General features: G+C 40.0%; 2 long non-coding RNA genes across 3 annotated transcripts in view; one reads left to right on the top strand and one right to left on the bottom strand.

The window, feature by feature from the left end:
• LOC117526220 overlaps positions 1 to 14847 on the bottom strand; it is a 21561-nt gene extending 6714 nt beyond the window's left edge. The window contains exon 1 of the long non-coding RNA XR_004565233.1: positions 14813 to 14847. This is a non-coding gene — a long non-coding RNA (uncharacterized LOC117526220). The remainder of the gene's footprint in view (positions 1 to 14812) is intronic.
• On the top strand, positions 7426 to 22453 carry LOC117526219. Of its 2 annotated transcripts, none has more exons than XR_004565231.1 (3): positions 7426 to 7545; positions 7697 to 7752; positions 21925 to 22453. It is a non-coding gene; the product is annotated as an uncharacterized LOC117526219 (long non-coding RNA). The 2 variants fall into 2 exon arrangements; XR_004565232.1 differs by lacking the exon at positions 21925 to 22453 and adding an exon at positions 7857 to 7974.

Here is a 22453-nt window from a genome sequence, read left to right as displayed (position 1 = left end):
ATAGTGTTAGTTGTTGACGCGTCGCCGAGGATCAGCTGTTTTTAACGAGACGATACGGAGCAGCTCAGCTCAGAATTCTATAAAAATGTCTTCGTAAAGCTCAGTGCAGGTGTGCTGATCACCGTCCTTTAAGAGGTGAGGACGAGTCGAGCAGCTGCAAAAAACCGCGGATGAAAAGCTCACAGCTCGCTTAAAGTGGGACGTTCAGTCGAACCCCGACCTCCTGCCCACAGACCAAGTTTAATGCTGCTATCGACCCACAATGAAAAATAATAGTAACGCACGGTGACATGGAGAAGTAACTTTAATCTGATTACTGACTTGGAAAGATTAACGCGTTAGATTACTCGTTACTAAAAAAAAGTGGTCAGATTAGAGTAACGCGTTACTAAGTAAACTAAGAAGCTGCTCTAGCATACGGACACAGATCTCTAAAAAAGCTACTCTATCTGCCAGGATTGTGCAAGATAAATGTAAGGTGTAACGTAATGTACAGTGTGCAACAGAAAATCCAAGCGTGTAGCCAAGCAAGTGCAAGCTTACGAAAACACCAACCACTCCGAAGATTTAAAAAACCTTTTTTCACATTGTCATTATACGGTATTGTGTGTAGAAGCTTGGGGAAAGAATGGATTTAATCCATTTTGGAGTGAGGTTGTAACATAACAAAATGTGGTAAAAGTGAAGCACCATGAACACTTTCTGGATGCAATGCATATATATCAAAGATGTAATATATGAGTACTAGAGTCCGCACTCGCACTGAACCTTGTCCCGGCAAGCAGGCGTGGTTGCCATTTTAATTCCGGGCAAGTCAGGAGGCAGCACCCATGGAAGTTTGATTAGTCTCCTCAAGAAACAGGTGGAATATGCTGAAAATCATGTTGGCAAAGCCACAAACGGAGGAAGAAGGGAGACAATATGTCCTTCCATAAGTAAGTGGTTTTGGTTACTTTTGTCACTTTGTCCATGAAATTTGGTTGATAAACAGGTGTATTTTTTCTGCCCGTGCGTGTGTCATCTGAGGACACGGACCATTAACTCTTCATTTTCACAAACCACTCACACACAGATGTGCACCCATAACACAGACTTCATGAATTAAACTTGGTCTTTAAAGGATAATTGTGTAAAAATATAATATATATAAATGTATTGTAATGGTTTGAGGAGCTGTACTATGAATGAGTGGGTGTTAGAGTCAGATTAATACTTTCCTGACATAATTTAATGTTAATTCATTTTACTGGCTCAATATCCAGTTCACAATGGCATTTTAACAGATATTTTGCAAGTGTTTTTCTGAGAGTGTTCAGTCGCACATCCCCATTGAAAATGCATTAACATCCGGGAACTTTGTCAGTATTTTGCCCTGTTAAGTGGTGTCATGTCGCTGTCCATGAAGGGACATTCGTGTTTAGTGGGCAGCATTGGGAGTGCAGACTCTGGTACTCATATATAACTTCTTTGACATATATATTTTAACACACACACACACACACACACACAAAATGCTTGGCTGCACACAAGTGAGCGAGTATGCGTGAAGACGGAAGAGGCTCAGCCTTTGTTTGATGCAAATGCAGGGGTCTTCAAGAAAAAATATTTGGAGCCAGTGACACAGACTACACTCCGCAGTGTATTAACAGGAATGATTTAACACTTTCCACTCATGAACAGCGCTGGTGTATCATATCTGTGAAATGTTTCAGTCGTCGACACAAACACTGCAGTGTTGGTTTCCAGTGGTCAATAACACACAATGCACTGTCCATCTTACAAGTACACAGCAGCTGTTATTGTACAGCTCCAGTCAGTTGAGGTTTGGGTTCAGTTTTGTTGTTACATGTGTTAACCTCTGAATTTTGGCTCAGATCATCATCATGTACTTACCAGAAGAAAAAAAAAAAAACACAGATCAAAATGTTTCACTGGACATGCCTACTGCAATTTGCATTTCCTTTAATGGAAAGGTCTGCACAGAATATAACACGTGAGCAACACCTGCAGTGTTTCATTTTTTTTATTTCCACATCATCACCACAGATGGATGGACTCCACATTCTCATCACTCTCTTTGGTAAAAGATTTGATACAAGTCACGTTGCTGGCTTCTATGGTGTATTAGTTTAATGTACATGTGTTTCATTTTTTATATGTTATTACTTGGTTGAGAATTTCACCTGCTTGTATTCCAGGAGCTGTTTCCTGCAGTCAGAACTGGTTCTCTGGATCTGTGTTTGAGCTGACAGTCAATCCAGGAGACAACATCACTCTCTACTGTGACTGCAAATCATCAACTGGAGTATACTCAATGTGGTACAAGAACTGTTCTCATGAGAACCAGCCTACTCTTGTTCTCATTACTCAAGGACCAAAAGGTTTTTACGGAGACTTTCTAGAGCTATTTTCTAATTTTCATTTTATGAAGAACTCCTCATCTGGATCCTATGACCTTCTGATCAAGAACGCCACAAAGTCTGACGAGGGTCTCTACTACTGTGGAACTGAAGAGACAAAGAAGAAGAATGGACAAAAGCTTTCTGGGAAAACAATTTTCACATATGGTAATGCAACAAGGATCCAACTGAGTGAGTACTTTGTTCTGAGTTCTCTATGTATTTAATAATTTATGCAGTGACTTTAAACATATGATTGAGAATCACACTGCAAAAAAAAAAAAAGATGACACAGGTGACCAACATGACATCAAGTCCATCATGCCACAAAAAACTATGTGAAAATAAACAAGAAGGAAAAAAGCGGTTAGTACGCTTGTTTCAAAATCAGAAGGTTCTCGGTTAAAGAGCACCTGTGTCCCTTTTCTATGTAATGTGGAGGGCATGGGGTGTAAAATGTGCCAAATCAATATGCAGATCCAATATTGATCTGCTGTGGTGACTCTGAGCAAGAAGTTAGAAGCCAAAGAATGAAGCTTCTAAAACATTTTTACAACAGGAGAAGTCCTGAATTATACAGTTTTGTCAAGCGTGACATTTTCTATCCTGATTATATGCCAAATGTTTCTGCCACATTCCTGGCTGTGTTTAAGCTTAAGGGGGAGTTTAGTACTGTGGTTGTTTAGATGAAGTTAAAAAAAAATCCCCAGAAACATTATCACATTACATGTAATGCTGTTTAATTCCCCCCCATTGACATTATCCACCCAATCTGCATCTACTTAGTAAATGATGCAGATGGGGTGTACTAAAACCAAAGACAACCATATTTATCTGTAGCTTGTTAAACTATAAAAGTTCATCCCACAGACTGAAGTCAAGCTGCAGTGATGAATTGACTTTTGATCAGACTATTTATGCTTCCTAAATGTGAATACTTTAGTTATTTTCTGAGTTTCTTTCCTCCTATCTGGGAGCAAAATGGATATCTCTCTGTTGTGGACGAAACAACATATTTGAAGACATCACTAACTACAGCAAAAATGTGACAGGGCACAGGAGTGCATGGGGTGTACAATGTGCCAAATCAACATGCAGATCCAATATGGATCTGTTGTGGTGACCCTGAGCAAAAAGGTAGAAGCCAAAGAATGAAGATGAACATGGTGATTGTTATATGACACTAATATTTTTGAGGGATCGACAATGACAAAAACAAGGTAAATTGCCATGTCACTTCAGATCATTTTAGGCTAGTGCCACGTTCACCACATTATCAAACTTTCTTGGTCCTGCACAGCAACCACCCAGGCAGACAATCTGCCACAGCCATGAAAAATGTGGGCGCCCCTTTCCTTTGCTCTTCTCCAGCACTTCTATCAACACTGAGGCTCCAGAATGTTAGATCATGCACAGAGAAACGCGCTACATGGCCAAAATGTTGTAGCTGACACGCCCTTACAATGCAAGCGATAATCAAAAGTCTTCAAAGTCATCTGACTCAGTCATTCCGACAGTCCCCAAGGATCATCCAAAGAAACTGAACATAAAATGCATCTAGTCATCATCTTTGGTCACAAGTTGGTCACACATAAGTCTCAGAACCACACAGTGAGTCACAATAGTCAGAATAATAAAGCCTTGGACCAGTGCTCTCCTGTAAATATTCAGGCAGTGCCAAACATCTCTGTTCAGTGACATCATGATTCCTTAAGTTCTTCTGATGTGTATCTCTGTTTCAAAGGCAGAGGAACCAAAATTAAAGTCTCTCCAAGTTCTACATTTTCACCGTATACTGATACACGTTTTACAGCCGAGTCCACAAAGACAATAGCTGTGTTTACACAGACAGTAACACTCAGATGTTATCCCAGTTAAGACAACATTCTGAATAACACACTGCCACGTAAATAGCACTTTCTGATTAATTTAACTTGAATATGATTCCAATCAGAGTAAACAGTCTGATTTCAGATGTGGAGTATTCCGATCTTGCATTGCAGACAAGACCTCAGGCAACCTCTGGTGACCAATGGATCATATTAACTTTCATAATATCACTGAGCACGTTTACATGACCATAATAATCAGATAACTGTAACAATCTGAGCTGACGTGTTTACATACGCTTCAGTTATCCAATAATTGGAAAAAAAATGGGTTTAAATGGTTTCAGTTCATTCGTTAGATTTCTTTGGAAGTAGAGAAAGGGCAAGTCCTGAAGAAAAACCAGACTGGACAGAGGAAAAAAAAAAAACGCTCCCCCTCCCCACTTCCCTGCATGGAGATACATGGTTGATGTCCTCACACACTAAAACTGAGCAAATACAGTAGTGTTCAGAATAATAGTAGTGCTATGTGACTAAAAAGACTAATCCAGGTTTTGAGTATATTTCTTATTGTTACATGGGAAACAAGGTACCAGTAGATTCAGTAGATTCTCACAAATCCAACAAAACCAAGCATTCATGATATGTACACTCTTAAGGCTATGAAATTGGGCTATTAGTAAAAAAAAAAAAAAAAAAAAAGTAGAAAAGGGGGTGTTCACAATAATAGTAGCATCTGCTGTTGACGCTACAAACTCAAAATTATTATGTTCAAACTGCTTTTTTAGCAATCCTGTGAATCACTTAACTAGTATTTAGTTGTATAACCACAGTTTTTCATGATTTCTTCACATCTGCGAGGCATTAATTTTGTTGGATTGGAACCAAGATTTTGCTGGTTTACTAGTGTGCTTGGGGTCATTGTCTTGTTGAAACACCCATTTCAAGGGCATGTCCTCTTCAGCATAAGGCAACATGACCTCTTCAAGTATTTTGACATATCCAAACTGATCCATGATACCTGGTATGTGATATATAGGCCCAACACCATAGTAGGAGAAACATGCCCATATCATGATGCTTGCACCACCATGCTTCACTGTCTTCACTGTGAACTGTGGCTTGAATTCAGAGTTTGGGGGTCGTCTTACAAACTGTCTGCGGCCCTTGGATTAGCTCAGATTGTAATTCCGTTACCGTAGAATTGCCCTTTAATCAAACTATGCTGTTCTTCTGAACAATGTCTTAAACGTCCCATTTTCCTCAGGCTTTCAAAGAGAAAAGCATGTTCAACAGTGCTGGCTTCATCCTTACATAGGGGACACCTGAGTCACACCTGTTTGTTCCACAAAATTGACGAACTCACTGACTCAATGCCACACTACTATTATTGTGAACACCCCCTTTTCTACTTTTTTTTATTAATAGCCCAATTTCATAGCCTTAAGAGTGTGCATATCATGAATGCTTTGTCTTGTTGGATTTGTGAGAATCTATTGAATCTACTGGTACCTTGTTTCCCATGTAACAATAAGAAATATACTCAAAACCTGGATTAATCTTTTTAGTCACATAACACTACTATTATTCTGAACACTACTGTATGACGCCATTCTTTCAGCAAATGCCAGTCAACTTCAATCATTATGTCTAAGATCCACACAGGTCGCTGAAAAAATTTGCTGTTTAGAACGCTGAAATAACTGTTGAACCGCATTTTTTTGGACTCCCAATGGACTTTGAACTTTGTGATCTGGTGATGGATGTTATGAGGCCCAATGAGACAGCAGTCCATCCCGCTGTACATCTGAAAATCCTGGTGTCGTTTGCGTATAGACATGCACAAATGTAAAAGAACGAAATAAATCTCATGAATGTTATACAGGTACCAAAGAAAAGGGAGTATCATGGAGAAATCCAGGTATGTCAATCTGAGTTCTCATGATCAGATAACAGTCGTTATTGGATAAAGCATATCGGATTTTGTCATTTTTAGTGGGGCAGCATAGCAAAACAATTGTTCATTTTGTGATAAAAGTATGGAATTTGGCACACATATTCTGAATTAACTAATGTTTATTTTTTAGATATGGAGCCATCCTGGAGCTGATCTCTAATGAGCTACAGGGGTCAAAGAATTACACAGGGGTGAAAATTTAAAAATGCTTCATTCATGTTGAAACCTATACCACATTGTCTGATCATAATGATTCTAAAAAGGTGTAGTTTGGTCTATTGATGACTGAATGTTCTGGAGTTATGGGGTAAAAACAGCAAAAATAGTGACAAAGATAAGTTTCAGTTTGTACAGGGGTCAAAAGCTAAAGCTGCTCCAAATTTGGTAAAACATTTTGCAAATTATTGGTTGAAATAAAAGGATTAATAAATGGAATAGTTTTGACTGTGTTCCAAAGTAAAGGTCAAACAAGGTCGAAGTCCACTGGATTCTATGACTTATGACAAATGTTATCCAGTAACATGATAACTAAGCATGGTAGATGGTGCAAATTATTCCTTTTTAAAACTCTAATAACTCAACCAATAATTTGCATCTTTTTTTTAATCCAACACTGGAGCAACTTTAACTTTTGACCTCTTTACAAACTAAAACTGACCTTTATCACCATTTTTGCTGTTTTTACCCCTTAACTCCAGGAAATTCAGTCAGACACTCCAAACTATACATTTTTTTAAATTGTTATGATAAGACAAATAATGTGGTATAATTTTCACCATTATTGGGGCATTTTAAAATTTTGACCCCTGTGAAATTTGTTATTGACCCCTGTAGCTCATTGGAGGTCAGCTCCACGATGGCTCCATACCTGAAAATAAACTTTAGTTAATTTAGAATGTGTGTGCCAAAGTCCATACTTTTATCAAAAAAGGAAAAATTGTTCCAGAAATTTTTGCTAAGCTACACCACTGTATACTGTAACAATGCTTTGCCAGACTCAGCTAGAAATGTAGTTTGCAGAATGCATGATTCTAATGTGAAAAATAACCTAAAGAGAAGACTGAAACATGGAAACGGCCAATCACTGAAGCCGTACAGATACTAAAATACAAAGTGTGACATAAAATATTATACATGAAAAGCAAAGATGATAATGTTAAAATATTTTCTATGGCAACGATATATGACACAGCTGATGGACATGACTTTGTGTTCGATTCAGAACCCAGCAAGCGTCGTAACCAGACTCCCTGTGACTGTAGTCTTTGTTGGACTCTGCTGTTCTCTCTGTGTCCAGCTTTAGTCGTGGTTTCTTCTGTCCTCTCCTCGCTGCTGGTTTATCACTTTGGTCAGAAAACAGGTAACGCCACTTTTATCAGTAATTCTTCTTCAGTTCTTTACATCGCTTTGATGATGTGTTGATAAAAGCAGTCTTGTTGGTGTTGTGAATCAGTTCTGTGTTTCTGTACTTTGGGAGCAGTAATGTAATCAAGGTCTGTTTATTTGTACAGCTGAAGAGAATCATGTTGTTCAAAGTGACAACACAAGTCAAACAAGAAGGAAACAGGTAACCAACAAAAATCACTTGACTGAAGCTTTCAGCTGTTCCTGCTGCTTATGAATAGGAGCAGAATGTACATGATCATGGTTCTGATTCATTTTAAATCCTAGGATGAAGATGTGTGCTACGCTACTTTGGACGTCCTTGAGGCACCACAAAGACCAAATAAAAAGAAACTTCAGAGCTCTGACTTCAGCACCTATTCTGCCGTGAAAACCCGTAGCAGATAAAAGGCATAAAAATGTCAATAAACGCTTGTCACAGGCTGTGTAACAATGAGATAAAGTTCAAACAGTGTTTTCATGATTTGTTTTTTGTCCCTACAACTTTTGTTTGTTACATCACTGGTTGCACAGCTTCATGGTGGAGCGGAGCACAGAAGAATTTTCTTCAAAAGAAGACATTAAATATCAACTGCAGGTTGTCAGGAGGTACAGTAGTGTTCAGAATAATAGTAGTGCTACACTCAACAAAAATATAAACGCAACACTTTTGGTTTTGCTCCTATTTTGTATGAGATGAACTCAAAGATCTAAAACTTTTTCCACATACACAATATCACCATTTCCCTCAAATATTGTTCACAAACCAGTCTAAATCTGATAGTGAGCACTTCTCCTTTGCTGAGATAATCCATCCCACCTCACAGGTGTGCCATATCAAGATGCTGATTAGACACCATGATTAGTTTTGTTTTATTGGGGGGGATACCAGTCAGTATCTGGTGTGACCACCATTTGCCTCATGCAGTGCAACACATCTCCTTCGCATAGAGTTGATCAGGTTGTCAGTTGTGGCCTGTGGAATGTTGGTCCACTCCTCTTCAGTGACTGTGCGAAGTTGCTGGATATTGGCAGGAACTGGTACACGCTGTCGTATACGCCGGTCCAGAGCATCCCAAACATACTCAATGGGTGACATGTCCGGTGAGTATGCCGGCCATGCAAGAACTGGGACATTTTCAGCTTCCAAGAATTGTGTACAGATCCTTGCAACATGGGGCCGTGCATTATCCTGCTGCAACATGAGGTGATGTTCTTGGATGTATGGCACAACAATGGGCCTCAGGATCTCGTCACGGTATCTCTGTGCATTCAAAATGCCATCAATAAAATGCACCTGTGTTCTTCGTCCATAACAGATGCCTGCCCATACCATAACCCCACCGCCACCATGGGCCACTTGATCCATAACATTGACATCAGAAAACCGCTCACCCACACGACGCCACACACGCTGTCTGCCATCTGCCCTGGACAGTGTGAACCGGGATTCATCCGTGAAGAGAACACCTCTCCAACGTGCCAAACACCAGCGAATGTGAGCATTTGCCCACTCAAGTCGGTTACGACGACGAACTGGAGTCAAGTTGAGACCCCGATGAGGACGACGAGCATGCAGATGAGCTTCCCTGAGACGGCTTCTGACAGTTTGTGCAGAAATTCTTTGGTTATGCAAACCGATTGTTTCAGCAGCTGTCCGAGTGGCTGGTCTCAGACGATCTTGGAGGTGAACATGCTGGATGTGGAGGTCCTGGGCTGGTGTGGTTACACGTGGTCTGCGGTTGTGAGGCTGGTTGGATGTACTGCCAAATTCTCTGAAACACCTTTGGAGACGGCTTATGGTAGAGAAATGAACATTCAATACACGAGCAACAGCTCTGGTTGACATTCCTGCTGTCAGCATGCCAATTGCACGCTCCCTCAAATCTTGCAACATCTGTGGCATTGTGCTGTGTGATAAAACTGCACCTTTCAGAGTGGCCTTTTATTGTGGGCAGTCTAAGGCACACCTGTGCACTAATCATGGTGTCTAATCAGCATCTTGATATGGCACACTTATGAGGTGGGATGCATTATCTCAGCAAAGGAGAAGTGCTCACTATCACAGATTTAGACTGGTTTGTGAACAATATTTGAGGGAAATGGTGATATTGTGTATGTGGAAAAAGTTTTAGATCTTTGAGTTCATCTCATACAAAATGGGAGCAAAACCAAAAGTGTTGCGTTTATATTTTTGTTGAGTGTACAATGGAAAAACAACAACTGAATAAACCACATGAGTAAGTCATAAACAGCATGACAAAGGTATGATAAACAGAAAATACATAATAAACAGAACACAAAACCAGAGACTACAAAATACCGACAGAAAAAAATGATGAACAGAAAACAAAGCCTGCGGTAATAATATAACAACAGAAAAACTAGAAGTACTCAGAGAGTGCAAACCTCTGCCAAGGCCATGGGGTCACAGACGCCATAACATCTACACGCCGTGGAATCATTGAACCTAAAAAAGTCTAAATGATGTTTGCTCAGTAGTAAAAAAAATTTTCATCTGCTGTGACTGGATAGCATGTATCCTTAGCGCTTGGCATCACAGTTTATTGCAACTTGCACCTTTCCCAGAAGCTACTGTATGTGGAAAAAGTTTTAGATCTTTGAGTTCATCTCATACAAAATGGGAGCAAAACAAAAAGTGTTGCGTTTATATTTTTGTTGAGTGTATGTGACTAAAGATTAATCCAGGTTTTGAGTATATTTCTTATTGTTACATGGGAAACAAGGTACCAGTAGATTCAGTAGATTCTCACAAATCCAACAAGACCAAGCATTCATGATATGCACACTCTTAAGGCTATGAAATTGGACTATTAGTAGTAAAAAAAAAAGTAGAAAAGGGGGTGGATTAATCTGGATTAATCTTTTTAGTCACATAGCACTACTATTATTATGAACACTACTATACATGGATGAATTGAGCAAAGATCTGAATTGTTTTTTCACAACAAAGTCCTAACCTGCTCCAGTCCACCATGAAACTGTGACTAATGATGGAACAAATATGCCCATTGAAGAGTTTCCCCGAACCCGTCCAGAGCAGCCAGAGAAGCTTCCACCTCTTTCAGTTAACATGGGTGTCTGGTGTCATCAGTCTGGTTTTTACATGCAAACACTTGCATCATCATGTTCTGTCCTTCACAACATAAACAACTACGTGACTATGCAATCTGATAACTCAATACAGCAGACAACACAAAAAAAATTTTGACTTTGTGGATGACACTGTGATATTTGTGGAATCAGTGGTTGCTTTGATTGGGCACTTGAAAAGCTGAGGAAGGAGTCAAATTGTCTGGGTTGTCTTCAATCAAAACCAGAATTCAGTCTTTCAAGGACTTCCTGGACACATTCATCAGACATCCACATGTTTGCCTTGAAAACGTAAAAATTTGTCAGGAGATGTCCCAGGATCCTCAGCCTATGAGATAAAGAAAAGCACAGAAGAGCTTATGGAGTCACAAGGTCCCTAAGCAAAGGCATTTTGGTGATGCAACACTCATGCAAGTGAACAAAGGTCCAAGTCTTTCGGATCCTGGCACTCCCTGTCTTTCTGTATGGTTGGGACACATGGATGCTAACTGCTGATCAAAATTTTGTTGCTGGCTAATTGTAAATGTCATCGTTGATACATAATAAAATTTTGTCATGAGAGGTTCTGTGATATTTCTTCCAGTGTGGACTTCACACGTTCATGTTAAACATCACATCGCATGGACGAGGTCCACGACAACAATCTGACCAACCACAGACACACTACCTCCCTCCAAACACACCAACAAAAGGGACTGCTGACAACAAACACATAAATATGTAAATGATTTATGACAGTATTATTTATTTGCTTTCTGATTATTTATTCACAAAAAAAACAATCAACTGATGACTTGATTTTGAAAATAATTGTTCACAGCAGTCCTTGTTTTATTTATCATCTTTAGATTGTTTAAAATGAAATCATAAGTTTTTTAGTCAAACCATTTTTCCCAAATAATTTCCTGCTTGTATCTAATCAGACATAACCACATAAATAAATAAATCACAAACATCTACAGTGTTTGATATTAAAAGGCTCCTGTCCAACAACACGGCTTTCAACGAAGTGAGCATCAACCTGAAAAATGTCAGTTATAATTCAATTTTACAGGAAACCACGAGGCACAAAGTCCCTCAGACATCCACAAACGCAGCTTCGGGGTCGTCTGAAGGTGTCTGTGCACGGCCCTGATGTGTTCACGTCTCATCGGTAGGTACTGATCTACTCTGTTGGCAACAGCTCACACAGGCTTGAAGAAAAAATGCATTGAATGAATGACCTGTTGAAATTACTCCATTTCTAAAAGCTAAAGGTTGGTGTGAACCAAGTGCACTTTATTCACAGAATGTGAGCTTTATGTCACTGATGTCTTGTACTTTACACATTTCATCTGCATCCTTGTAGCACATTGAGTGTTGGAGACGTGCGCTGTGTGACACATTCAAGTACGTTTCATGTGGTATAAGTGTTGTTCTGCTGCTGACTAGTTTATATAGCACCAGTGGTGGGCACTGTTCAGCTAATCTGTTAACCAATAATTATCTAAACTAATGTTTTTGTTAGTGGATTAGCTTTTCAGACAAGTTTTAAAACCATCATCGGACCAATTATCTTCCGATCAATTTAGTTCCAATAACTTTGAGACCGCTAAGATTTTTTTTTTTACATAGCTAATAACTTGAAAAACATTTATCATCCCTTTTGCCCCTGTCTGCTATGCATTTTGCAGCAGTGAGGTAGCCAAGAGGAACTCAACTCAACTCTACCCACAGCAGAAAGAGCCTGGCTGCCAAACTGCCACAAAAAAAAAAAAAAAAAATCATTTTTCCTTAACCCCATACAGTGGTCCAGCGATGAGGCAGAGTTCTTGAAATGGGAAGCAGGTTCGACTTATGGTTTTGATTTATAAATCAAATTATTCCGGATAGAATAGCTACATTAATGTAAACTCTTAAAATGTACAAAGTGGGTATATAACACATATCTGTTAATTTTAAAATAATGCACTCATTCTGAAGATTTGAACATTAACACACAGGTATCCAAAGGGATTATGGCAGAGCAATTCTATCAGATGTCAGGAAAACTGTAACGAGCACTACATAGATGAGACTAAGCAGCCGTTACACAAAAGGATATACCAGCACCGCAGAGAGGGCGCCAGTGGACCTCAGTCTGCAGTTCTTCTCCACCTTAAAGACACTAACCACATGTTTGAGGACAAGGATGTTAAAATCTTAGCCAGAGAGAAGAAATAGTTTGAAAGAGGAGTGAAGGAGGAATTGTATGTGAAACAGTTGAAACCCAGCCTTAACCAGGGAGGGGTCTGAGCCACGCTTTGTCCCGTCTTTACAATGGGGTACTCAGGTCAAAGAGGTTTCAGTCTTTTGTTCATGGTAATGAGTCATTCACGTCATCAGGAGAGCCGTCAGGAGAGGCATCAGTCCCATCGTTAGGAGGGACAGCTACCCTGTCATTAGGAGGGTGCTAACTACAGCACAATAGGTGCTAATTAAAGCTATTGTTTAGTCACTAGCCAATAGCAGTCTGCCCCTTGGTAGGAGGGGCTGGTTAGGTTTAAAACTCCAGCTTTTGTGGCTTCTGTTTGTTCTTCTCTACAAGAGTCAAGAAATAAGTCAGACTACCAGAGCAAGAATTTTAGCTGAGGAAGCTTCTGCGATTTGAAGCGTAAGGTCCTCGCATCAAGCAACCCAGTCCAGTCGAAGATTCAAGCTTCTCTACTCTAGACTTGAATGTCTCAACAGAATCTGACTGTTTTATTGCCATAGGGAGATCATTCTACAAAAAAGGTGCATGATAAGAGAAGACTCTGTGGCCGGCAGACTTTTTATTCATCCTAGGGGTACAAAGTAGCCCTGCACCCTGAGAACACAGAGTCTAGGCTGGTACATAGGGCTCATTTAGGTCAGCCAAGTGTGCTGTCCATGAATAATTTGATAGGTGAATAGCAGAACCTTAAAATCCGATCACACACAGACAGGAAGCCAGTGAAGAGACACCAAAATAGGCATCAAGTTGATGCCAATCTCTCGCTGGAGCAAGAACGATCATCTCAGTGTTGTCCGAGTTTAAAAATAAGAAATTGCGCGACAGTTCCTGCTGAGAACCATGGCCTCAGATTTAGAGGTGCTGATTCTCATCCCAGCCACTTCACATTTGGCTGAGAACTGACCCAGCGAGTGCTGGAAGTCACAGGCCGACGAAGCCAACCGGATCACATCAACTGCAAAAAGCAGTGATGAGATCCTCCTCCCCCCGAGTATGCCTTGATATCCTATCCATGAATATCACAAAAAGGATTGGTGACAAGGTGCAGCTCTGGCAGAGGACAACCCCCACTAGAAACAACTCCAACTTACTGCTGAGCACCCTAACAAAGCTCTCACTTTGTGAGTACAGAGATTGGATGGCCCTGAGAATGGACCCACTCACTCCATACTCCCACAACACCTCCCACAGCATCTCCCAGGGTACCCGATCATACACCTTCTCCAACTCCACAAAACACATGTAGACTGAATCAGAATACTTCAAGGCCCCCTCCAGAATCCTTGTAAGACTGAAGAGCTGGTCACTTGTTCCACGACCAGGATGGAACCAGCATTGTTCCTTTTCAATCAGAGGTACGACAAATTCAGGGTATTTCCATAAATGTGTGTCGAACCCTGAGTGCATTGCTGAAATGCCAATCCATAAATGATTTGCAGAGGGTGAAGGCTTATTTATATGAATGTCACCGGCAATCAGAATATTATCTGCACTGGTTGACAAATAAGGTTTGACTGGTTGACAAGAGATAAACTCATAAAATTAATCTAAGAATTCAAAGTATGGGCCAGTGGGCCGATATACGGTGACAAAGTATCATGATTGACTTTTATTCTTTTATTCTTTTATCCGTCTTGTTTCATATCGCAAGGAACATAACTAAATGTGTACACTGGTGGGCAGGCCTCATTTAAGGGTGAGGACAGCAGTAGGTTTAAACCAGGTTTCACATAAAAAAAATCTAAGTGGTGTTTCATAATTAAATCATTAATCAGAGATTTTGAGGACAATGACCTTATGTTAATGAGACCCAGATCAAGGACCCCAGTGGGGTTAACAATTGGATTGTTGGGATTTGGGGATGATTCAAGAGTAGCATATATAAGATGCCTCACACTAGGTTAAGGTTTAAGAAATTCCACAGAGGTTGTAAGTAAATGACACAAACATTTTTTTTATGGACACATCTGCAGAAACAGGCCACAGTCTCAACATGACGAATTTCCCTCCCTGCCACATAAACTGCACTATCTCCATAGTGGATTTTCTGCACTCATTTCCTAGCTCATGTAATGGATTCCAAATCCACATTAGTCATAAGCCCTGCAGGTTCTCTAATCACCTGCTCCATGGCCTGCTGTACAGTCTTAATGATACCCTCTCTGTAGAGCTCCATTTATACAGCAGATAAAATGGCGGCGCCTTCCCCAGTAGGGTGAAGACCGTCCGACTCAGCAAATGACGGCAGCCCCTAACCAAGGGCCAGTTAACAATGAAACAAAAGCCTTGCTGTCTACGAAATTGCACCAGCAACCTATTCAATGATGTTAGCCTGCTAAAAGCCTCATCATTACCCCAGGAGGGAAGTGAACCAGAGACTATTACTTGATTCCCACACATCTTTCTGGCGAGTCCCCTCTATGTCCATTTTTGTGATCTCCAAGCGCTTCATGCTCAATTCATTGGCGCCGACGTGAATAACTATGTGGCTATATCTAGTGTCATGTTCCTTTGTCTGTTTGCCTTTTTGCAACATCATCACCCTAAGGTAAGAGGCAATGTCGGGTGCTCTGACCCAAGGAATACATTTAATGTTAGCCGGCACCTATAATGTGACTTTGTGGGTGACAGAATCCTCTATCACTAACGCATGGCATTTCGGGCCTGGAGATAGCAGTGGAAGTACCTCTGGGCTCAAAGGGTAACAACAGGCATATCCAAGGCAGAAAATTGGTTCACAGTGGTGAGTGTGATCCGGGTACCAGGCCCTAGGCCCTAACCACAGTCCGAAAGCCATCGTCTTTAGCTGGCAATGCTAAGCTAATGCTAACAGGTGTTCTCACCAGCCCAAGACTAAGCTCATCTGGAGTGAACGGAATATCTAACTCCAGTAAAGTTTACTTACATATATTTATGGATAATGGAGGCCACTGTGCTCATTGGGACCTTCAAAGCAGCAGAAATGTTTCTGTACCCTTCCCCAGATTTGTGCCTCAAGACAATGCTGTTGCGGAGTTCTACAGACAATTCCTTTGACTTCATGATTGGTTTGTGTTCTGATGTGCACAGTCAACTGTGGGACTGTATAGGAGACAGATGTGTGCCTTTCCAAGTGATGTCCAATCAACTGAATTTACCCCAAGTAAACCCCAATTAAGCTGTAGAAACATCTCAAGGATGATTAGTGGAAACAGGATGCACGTGAGCGCAATTTTGAGCTTCATGACAAAGGCTGTGAATACTTATGTACACGTGATTTCTTAGTTTTATTTTTATTAATAAATTTGCAAATATCTCAAGAAAACTTTTTTCACATCGTCATTATGGGGTATTGTGTGTCGAATTTTGAAGGAAAGAATGGATTTCATCCATTTTGGAATAAGGTTGTAACATAAAATGTGGAAAAAGTGAAGCACCACGAACACTTACTGGATCCACTGTGTGTGTGTATACACACACACATACATACACATTCCAACAAAACAACTGGGATGAATCAGTGTTTTTCAGTGTACGTGTATGAATGCGGCACGCAGTTTGTGCTTAATGCTTGGATGCACACGAGTGAGCGAGTATGCACGCAGGCGGGAGAGGCTCACCCTTTGTTCGGTACAAATGCAGGGGTCTCCAAGAAAAAAGATTTGGAGGCAGTGACACAGACTACACTTCTCAGTGTATTAACAGGAATGATTTAACACTTTCCACTCATGAACAGTGCTGGTGTATCATATCTGTGAAATGTTTCAGTCGTCGACACAAACACTGCAGTGTTAGTTTCCAGTGGTCAATAACACACAATGCACTGTCCATCTTACAAGTACACAGCGGCAGTTATTGTACAGCTTCAGTCAGTTGAGGTTTGGGTTCAGTTTTGTTGTTACGTGTGTTAACCTCTGAATTTTGGCTCAGATCATCATCACGTACGAGGGGAAAAAAACCCACAGATGAAAATGTTTCACTGGACATGCCTCCTGCAGTTTGCATTTCCTTTAATGGAAAGGTCTGCACAGAATATAACACGTGAGCAACACCTGCAGTGTTTCATTTTTTTATTTCCACATCATTACCACAGATGGATGGACTCCACATTCTCATCACTCTCTTTGGTAAAAGATTTGATTAAAGTCACGTTGCTGGCTTCTATGGTGTATTAGCTTAATGTACATTTGTTTTAATTGTTATATGTTAATACTTCGTTGAGAATTTCACCTTCTATTGCAGGAGCTGTTTCCTGCAGTCAGAACTGGTTCTCTGGATCTGTGTTTGAGTTGAAGGTCAATCCAGGAGACAACATCACTCTCTACTGTGACTGCAAATCATCAATTGGAGTATACACAGTGTGGTACAAGAACTGTTCTCATAAGAACCAGCCTACTCTTGTTCTACATGTTGTAAGACCAGAAAGCTATAACAGAGACTTTCTAAAGCAATTCCCTAATTTTCATTTTATGAAAAACAACTCATCTGGATCGTACGACCTTATGATCAAGAATGCCACAAAGTCTGAAGAGGGTCTCTACTACTGTGGAACTGAAGAGACGAATGTGAAGGACAAAGAAAAACTTACTGGGAAAACACTTTTCACATATGGCAATGCAACAAGGATCCTACTGAGTGAGTACTTTGTTCTGAGTTCTCTATGTATTTAATCATTTATGCAGTGAATTTAAATGATTGAGAATCACACTGCAAAAAAAGATGACACAGGTGACCAACTCGACACCACAAAAAAGTATGTGAAAATAAACAGGAAGGAATAAAGCGGTTAGTACACTTGTTTCAAAATCAGAAGGTTCCCGGTTCAAGACCACCTTTGCACATTTTCTATGAAACGTGGAGGGCATGGGGTGTAAAATGTGCCAAATCAACATGTAGATCCAATATGGATCTGCTGCAGTGACTCTGAGCAAAAAGGTGGAAGCTGAGGAATGAAGATGAATCCAAAAATATTTTTACAAGACGAGAATCCCGAATCACACAGTTTTGTCAAGCATGACATTTTTCTATCCAGAACATATGGCAACTGTCTGTTATATTCCCAGTTGTGTTTAAGCTTCAGGAAAACAAGTGTAGTATTGTGGTTGTTCCCCAATTCCTTAAAAACACATGATCAGATTAAATTATATGTAATACTGTTTGTCCCCCCCGCCATTGACATTATCCACCCCATCTGCATCTATTTAGTCATTGATGCGGATGGGTTGTACTGAAACCTGAGACAACCATATTTATCTATAGTTTGTTAAACTATAAAACCTCAGCCCACAGACTGAAGTAGAGCTGCAGTGATGAACTGATTTTGGAAAAAGACTATTTTAGCTTCCAAAATGTGAATACTTTATTTTCTGAGCTTCTTTACTCCTATCTGGGAGCAAAATGGATATCTCTCAGTTGTGGACGAAACAAAATATTTGAAGACATCACTAACTACAGCAACAACGTGACAGGGTACAGGAACATGGTGGTAGATATGTGACAGAAATATTTTCGAGTGATCGACAATTAAAGATGACAAAAACTTTGCTGTGTGCCTGGTTGTATAGTTGGGAGCCATCAAGCACAGTTGGCTGAATTCACCACCGCACAACAGTGTGCGTCTGGACAAACGGCATGGAAGGCAGAATTTGGTAGTTTTAATTTCAAGTCATGTGGGGAGAAGAAAAAAGTTATAAGTAAAATAATGTCTGACACAAATGGATAAATTGCCATGCCACTTCGGATCATTTTAGGCACTGCCACATTCACCACATTACAGAACTGCCTTGGTCCTGCACAGCAACCACCCAGGCAGACAATCTGCCACAGCCAAGAAAAATGTGGGCGCCCCTTTGCTCTTCTCCAACCCCTGTAGTCATCGACACTGAGGCTCCAGAATGTTGGATCATGCACAGAGAAACGTGCTACATGGCCAAAATGTTGTAGCTGACACGCCCTTACAATGCAAGCGATAATCAAAAGTCTTCAAAGTCATCTGTCTCAAAGTCATTCCAACAGTCCCCAAGGATCATCCAAAGAAACTGAACACAAAAGACATCTAGTCATCACCTTTGGTCACTAGTTGGTTTTTCTGAAGTATATCCCTGTTTCAAAGGAAGAGGAACCAAAAACACAAATCTCACCTCTAAGGAAAGTCTTTACAAGTTTGACCTTTTCACCACATACTGATACACTTTTTACAGCCGACTCCAGAAAGACAATAGCTGTGTTTACACAGACAGTAACACCCAGATGTTATCCCAGTTAAGACAATATTCTAAATAAGAGACTGCCATGTAAATAGTACTTTGATTAACTTAACCCAAAAAAGATTACAATTGGAGTAAGAAATAATCTGATTTAAGATGTGGAGTTATTGGATAAAACATATCGGATTTTGTCGTTTACATGACCACTTCATAATCAGATAACGGCCAATAATCAGATAGCAACTGGATGTTTATGTGCACATAAACATCAAAGTGGGGTCAAAGTGATGTCAGTGACCCCACTTTGAGTCTCCTGTTATTCCAACTGGAACGGATGAAGCTTTTCTGGATGAAGAGCAAAACATGTACAAAGAATTACACCAGTCTGGTTGATCGGATTCAACCTCTTTCGATGCTTGAAAGCCACAGCAAAATTTACACCTGTGGAAGTGATTTTGTCACAGAAAATTCTTTTCGAAAATTTATTCTGTGATCAACTATAGTGTAACAATGCTTTGCCAGACTCAGCTAGAAATGTAGTTTGCAGTATGCATGATTCTACAACCCCTGGCAAAAATTATGGAATCACCGGCCTCGGAGGATGTTCATTCAGTTCTTTAATTTTGTAGAAAAAAAGCAGATCACAGACATAACACAAAACTAAAGTCATTTCAAATGGCAACTTTCTGGCTTTAAGAAACACTATAAGAAATCCAGAAAAAAAATTGTGGCAGTCAGTAACCGTTACTTTTTTAGACCAAGCAGAGGGAAAAAAATACGGACTCAATTCTGAGGAATAAATTATGGAATCACCCTGTACATTTTCATCCCCAAAACTAACACCTGCATCAAATCAGATCTGCTCGTTAGTCTGCATCTAAAAAGGAGTGATCACACCTTGGAGAACTGTTGCACCAAGTGGACTGACATGAATCATGGCTCCAACACGAGAGATGTCAATTGAAACAAAGGAGAGGATTATCAAACTCTTAAAAGAGGGTAAATCATCACGCAATGTTGCAAAACATGTTGGTTGTTCACAGTCAGCTGTGTCTAAACTCTGGACCAAATACAAACAACATGGGAAGGTTGTTAAAGGCAAACATACTGGTAGACCAAGGAAGACATCAAAGCGTCAAGACAGAAAACTTAAAGCAATATGTCTCAAATCGAAAATGCACAACAAAACAAATGAGGAACGAATGGGAGGAAACTGGAGTCAACGTCTGTGACTGAACTGTAAGAAACCACCTAAAGGAAATGGGATTTACATACAGAAAAGCTAAACGAAAGCCATCATTAACACCTAAACAGAAAAAAACAAGGTTACAATGGACTAAGGAAAAGCAATCGTGGACTGTGGATGACTGGATTAATTCATATTCAGTGATGAATCTCGAATCTGCATTGGGCAAGGTGATGATGCTGGAACTTTTGTTTGGTGCCATTCCAGTGAGATTTATGAAGATGACTGCCTGAAGAGAACATGTAAATTTCCACAGTCATTGATGATATGGGGCTGCATGTCAGGTAAAGGCACTGGGAAGGTGGCTGTCATTACATCATCAATAAATGCACAAGTTTACGTTGATATTTTGGACACTTTTCTTATCCCATCAATTGAAAGGATGTTTGGGGATGATGAAATCATTTTACAAGATGATAATGCATCTTGCCATAGAGCAAAAACTGTGAAAACATTCCTTGCAAAAAGACACATAGGGTAAATGTCATGGCCTGCAAATAGTCCAGATCTTAATCCAATTGAAAATCTTTGGTGGAAGTTTAAGAAAATGGTCCATGACAAGGCTCCAACCTGCAAAGCTGATCTGGCAACAGCAATCAGAGAAAGTTGGAGCCAGATTGATGAAGAGTACTGTTTGTCACTCATTAAGTCCATGCCTCAGAGACTGCAAGCTGTTATAAAAGCCAGAGGTGGTGCAACCAAATACTAGTGATGTGTTGGAGCGTTCTTTTGTTTTTCATGATTCCATAATTTTTTCCTCTGAATTGAGTGATTCCATATTTTTTCCCTCTGCTTGGTCTAAAAAAGTAACCGTTACTGACTGACTGACAATTTTTTTTCCTGATTTCTTATAGTGTTTCTTAAAGCCAGAAAGTTGCCATTTGAAATGACTTTAGTTTTGTGTCATGTCTGTGATCTGCTTTTTTTCTACAAAATTAAACAACTGAATGAACATCTTCCGAGGCCGGTGATTCCATAATTTTTGCCAGGGGTTGTAATGTGAAAAATAACCTAAAGAGAAGACTGAAACATGGAAACGGTCAATCACTGAAGCTGTACAGATACTATAATACAAAGTGTGACAAAAAACATTATACATGAAAAGCAAAGATGATAATGTTACAAAATTCTCTATGGCAACGATATATGACACAGGTGATGGACATGACTTTGTTCGATCCAGAATCCAGCGAGCCTCGTCATCAGACTCCATGTGGTCTTAGTTGGACTCTGCTGTTCTCTCTGGGTCCAGCTTTAGTTGTGGTTTCTTCTGTCCTCTCCTCACTGCTGGTTTATCACTTTTGTCAGAAAACAGGTAGTGCCACTTTATCAGTAATTCTTCTTCAGTTCTTTACATCGCTTTGATGATGTGTTGAGAAAAGCAGTCGCAGTAATGTAATCAAGGTCCATTTATTTGTACAGCTGAGAAGAAACATGTTCAAAGTGACAACACAAGTCAAACAAGAAGGAAACAGGTAACCAACAGAAATCACTGACTGAAGCTTTCAACTATTCCAGCTGCTTATGAATTGTAGCAGAATATACATGTTCATAGTTCTGACTCATTTTAAATGCTAGGATGAAGATGTGTGCTATGCTGCTTTGGACATCCTTGAGGCATCACAAAGACCAAAGAAGAAGAAACTTCAGAGCTCCGACTTCAGTACCTATTCTGTTGTCAAATTTGCCATCAAAACCTGTTATGATTTAAGAAAGTCTGAATGAACCCAATTTGCTGGCAGCAAAAATGACTTAAAGGGGCAGTGCAAAAACAAAAGGTTTTATGTTCCAAAAGTGAGTATCAATCCAAACAGGTAAGGTGGAAAATCAACTCCAAACAAAACAAGATGAGGTGGTCCCAACAAAGAGAAAACAGAACCAACTACAGCTACAACGGAGGTACAACAAGGGTCAAGGTACTTACAAAAAGCGTGAACAACATGAGCAGGGATCAAACGCAAGGAACCAGCAAAAGAACAGTGAGCCAGCTGCTACTTAAATACAACTCAAACTGATGACAAAATGAGGGACAGGTGTGGTAGAGTTAAAGGTCAAGAGACAACACAAGGTGAACAAAAACTTAAACATATATCTCAATGAAGTAGAA

Source organism: Thalassophryne amazonica, chromosome 15 (assembly GCF_902500255.1).
Source record: "Thalassophryne amazonica chromosome 15, fThaAma1.1, whole genome shotgun sequence".
Taxonomy (NCBI): Eukaryota; Metazoa; Chordata; class Actinopteri; order Batrachoidiformes; family Batrachoididae; genus Thalassophryne; species Thalassophryne amazonica.
The sequence above is the reverse complement of the archived record's forward strand: the minus strand, read 5'-3'. Positions and strand labels throughout refer to the sequence as shown.